Raw genomic sequence first — 5000 nt, forward strand, 5'->3', positions numbered from 1 at the left:
TCATTTGCAAAAAATCCGTCTTGGCTAAATTTGTAAACTTCCTTTAACCCATCAACCCCAGTTGTCATCCAGTCTCTATACTCTTCAATGTTATCAGAGACTTCTTTTACAAACAGCTCCCTAAGTCTGCATGTGTCCAAGGCTTCATTAATTCCTAATCCAAGGGAAGTGCAGTGCTCTTCGATATTCTCCCTGTATTCCTTCAAGTGTCTATTGAGCTGTGAGGTAACTGCTCTGAAAAAACAGTTTCCATCTCTTTCAATCTTGTCAACTTCAAGTTAAAACCAGAAAGATTCCTTATCAAATTATCCATGTGTTGAGCAGTTAAGTCTAATTCCAAATAATTAATCTTCTTCTCTTCTTCTATAAAATTTTCAGTTTTTACACTGGTGGACCAAAGGAAAGCCGGGATATCTACCATTCTATTTTTACATCTTTCCGTAAAGGCGTCCATAAAATCTTTTAAAATCTTTAAAATCACAAGCGTCTAGCCACAGTCAAAAATGAATTCCATAACACTGAATAGCTGTGTACACCACTGCATAGCTGTGTATAGCTGTGTATAGCCCTGTATAGCTAAGCATAACCCTGTATAGCAGTGTATAGCTGTGTATAGCCCTGTATAGCTGTGTGTAGCTGTGCACAGCCTTGTTTAGCTGTGTATAGCTGTGTATAGCCCTGTATAGCTCTGTATAGCTGTGTACAGCTATGTATAGGTGTGTATAGCCCTGTATAGCTCTGTATAGCCGTGTATAGCACTGTATAACTGTGTAAACGTGTTTATATGTCTGTATAGCTCTGTATAGCTATGTATAACTCTGTATAGCTGTGTATAGCTGTGTATACCCTGTAGCGCTCTGTATAGCCATGTATAGCTGTGTATAGCACTGCATAGCTGTGTATAGCTGTGTACACTTGTGTATAGGTCTGTATAGCTCTGTATAGCCCTGTATAGGTCTGTATAGCTCTGTATAGCGCTGTATAGCTATGTATACCTGTGCATAGGTCTGTACTGTCCCGTATAGGTATGTATAGCTCTTTGTAGCGCTGTATATACCTGTATCGATGTGTATAGCTATGTATACCTGTGTATAGGTCTGCACTGCCCCGTATAGGTATGTATAGCTCTGTATAGCGCTGTAGAGCTGTGTATAGACCTGTATTGATGTGTATAGCTATGCATACCTGTGTATAGGTCTGTATAGCCCTGTATAGATATGTATAGCTCCGAAAAGCGCTGTATAGCTCTGTATAGACATGTATAGCTGTGTATAGCTCTGTATAGATCTGTATAGCTTTGTATACCTGTGTATAGGACTGCATAGGTCTGTATACCCCTGAATAGTGTATACCTGTGTATAGGTCTGTATAGCCCTGTATATGCATGTATAGCACTGTATAGCTGTGTATAGTACTGTATAGCTCTATATAGTTATGTATAGCTGTTTATAGTGCTATATAGCTGAATATAGACCTGTATAGATGTGTATAGCTATGTATAGCTGTGTATAGGTCTGTATAACCCATTATAGGTATGTATAGCTCTGTATAGCGCTGTATAGCTGTGTATAGACCTGTATAGCTGTGTATAGTGCTTTATAGCTGTGTATAGCTATGTATACACGTGTATAGGTCTGTATAGCCCTGTGTATGTATGTATAGCATTGTATAGCTGTGTATAGACCTGTATATATGTGTATAGCTATGTATACCTGTGTATAGATCTGTATAGCCCTGTATAGGAATGTATAGCACTGTATAGCTGTATATAGTGCTGTATGGCTGTGTATAGGTCTGTATAGCCCTGTATAGGTATGTATAGCACTGTATAGCTGTGTATAGTGCTGTATAGCTGTGTATAGCTATGTATACGTGTGTATAGGTCTGTATAGCCCTGTATAGGTATGTATAGCACTGTATAGCTGTGTATAGACCTGTATATATGTGTATAGCTATGTATACCTGTGCACAGATCTGTATAGAAATGTATATGTATGTATAGCACTGTATAGCTATGTATACCTTTGTATAGGTCTGTATAGCTCTGTATAGGTATGTATAGCACTGTATAGCTGTGTATAGTGCTGTATGGCTGTGTATAGCTATGTATACTTGTGTATAGGTCTGTATAGCCTTGTATATGTATGTATAGCACTGTATAGCTGTGTATAGTACTGTATACCTGTGTATAACTATGTATACCTGTGTAAAGGTCTGTATAGCCCTGTATATGTATGTATAGCACTGTATAGCTATGTATACCTTTGTATAGGTCTGTATAGCTCTGTATAGGTATGTATAGCACTGTATAGCTGTGTATAGTGCTGTATGGCTGTATATAGCTATGTGAACGAACGATGGGTCCATGGAACCAAAATTTCTCGATCGTTTCCCACTATGAAGCTGCCTACGGCAGCAAATATTTATGAAAGTCAAGTAGACTACTGTGCGACTGATAAAACAACGCGAAAATGTATTTTTTAACAATATTTCGGCTGGCCAATACCAGCCTTCATCAGGTTTATTTATTTATACTGTTTCTAAATATTAACTTTATTGTCTCTCAGATGATATGCACGCTATGACTGGTAGATTACACGGGCGTTATTTCTCAATTGGGTCTCATACTCGAAGAAGTGTTTTTAATCGAAATATAGAATAAATAACTTTCCAGCCTCATTTCTCGTGCAAAAAAACGCAGGGTGTGACATAATACAGTAAATCTCTCGACTTTTGATGGTAACAGGCATTTAGATTAGCTTTAAAATCCAAAAATACTAAACACGTTTGCAAAAGAAGGCGGCATTACAGTAGTTTATTTCAATGCGCCTCCTTAGACAAAGTATTTATTATACAAATATCGAAATCAAGGTTTAAGTTTTGAGATCCTTCTAAATTTCCAAATTCTTCTTTTTCACCGCTTGATCCTGTAACACATTTTTCCATTCCTCGCGCGTAAATCCACCTGGCTGGTTTTGTACCTTCTACGTCACAATTATTATGAACAAGGCGATTTCGTGCGAACGCGTTGCAAGAATATTGGTTACTGTACAGCCGGTCGTACTGAATTAAAGCGAAAACTACCATGCCGTAAACACGGCGAGCAATACCGAAAACAGCAACAAGAAAATTTCACAAAAAGTTTCCGAAAATCAGGGCTGAAAAATGCATATACGAGTGGGTTTAAACAAGAGCTTAAGGCCACTGCTATATCACACGCCGTATATAAAGAATCCTTTTGAGAGAATGATAAATGAAGGAAAACCTCATATGCTCTAAGACAATCAACGCAAAGGGTAAATCCCCAACCTACAGTAAAGATGATGACCGCTATGACCATCAAGCGAACTGTTTTAGCTTTATGTTTTGCAACTGCACCATGAATCACGCCATTTTTAGTCCCTTTCCACAACCTTTGAGCAATCTTTGTGTAAATAATCACCATTAATATGAAGGGGACAACAAAAGCCAAAACAAAATACATCGTCTTTGCCAGTCTGCCATCGGCAAGCCAGTTGCAAAGGAAAACGTCACAATGTTCGGTCGCATTTATACCTCCCCAACATATTTCACCTGTTCTTGGTTGAACTGTAAAAATGACTGGTATTGAAGTCAAGCAGGCGTAAAGCCATATACTTGAAATTAACAGCAAGTATGTCCGCAGCTGCCGCGGTGCTAAGCTTTTAAAAGGTTGGAGAACGTTTCTGTATCTGTCCCAAGCAATAGCAGTCAAACTGCCAAAAATCGAAGCGGAAAACATATTTTGCGCAAACTCTTCAGCTGTGCATGACAGTATCGGCGGACTTTCCACACGGATCAGTGTTAAGATTGGAAACATTGCATAAAACACATGAGTCAACGATAAATGAAAAATCAGAAAACTTGAGACATTTTTGCGTACCTTTCGGCTTCGCAACATAACATAGACCACGAGAGCATTGAGTATCACACAACAGACCACGAGAAAGTAGAATATCAGCAGCAACGAATAGGAAACGTTCCAAACCATAGTTGTTTCCACCTGATATGGAGAGTACTGATTCTCTGAGCTATTGTTGATCCACTAAAATTTCGACTCCATTTCCAACACAGAGCGCCTTTCTGTCTTTCGTAATGACGTCAAAGAACCGTCAAAAAGCAGAATTTGCTGGAGATAGGGGGTTGATTATTCCGAAGAGTGCTAAACACACTTTAAGGCCGCACGGAGTTTACACTTTGTGGAGGATCTGCTAAGAATAAAGCAAAATAATTGGACCGAGCATATCTGTAGTTTTGTTTGCTTACATAGGTCTCAAATGAGTACTGCAAAACCAACACACTCTGGCCAATAGCAACTCTCCCAGCTGTCAAATGAACCAACCCTGACTCGATGACGAAAAGAAAACATATGCAGAGGGCGCCAGCTAGGCTTCGCCAGGCGAGGGGAAATTGCTTTCGACGCTTCATTAATAACTGGACTTTTCCCGAAAAATAAAAATCCGTCATTGTCTGCTTTTGATGTTGGCAATGTACCAAGCGAATCTGGATGTCCGCTTCTATGGTTGCCGAATTGTTGCAATATTCAATAGCATCATTTTACATTCAATAATTCACATTCATCATGAGGAGCTTAACTTGGGCCAGGAATGTGGGTCCCCGCTGTTTAGGTAAAAAAAAATTACCAAAATCTCAGTGGGAGTTGTAACAAGACTCACACTAAAAAGGCAGAGTGAGAGACAAAGGGAGAGAGAGGTGTTAATCTCGACACATTTGTTGGGCCGACTTCGTCATAAAGTTTTAATGACGACAAATAACTCAAATTACTCAAATTACTCAAAATAATCCAGAGGCACAGTAAATCAATCTGAAATATTTTCTAAAACACGGTTTACAACGGCCAGCATCATGCAATTAAAAAATGGAAAATTATTTCTTTATTCTCTTTATTTCAAATTAATTTAAACACAGGCAAATTATATCTTAACTTTCAGGCTACCGAGATGCAACTTGTTTTGCCCGGC

This window comes from Montipora foliosa, chromosome 14 (genome assembly GCF_036669935.1).
Source record: "Montipora foliosa isolate CH-2021 chromosome 14, ASM3666993v2, whole genome shotgun sequence".
NCBI lineage: Eukaryota > Metazoa > Cnidaria > Anthozoa > Scleractinia > Acroporidae > Montipora > Montipora foliosa.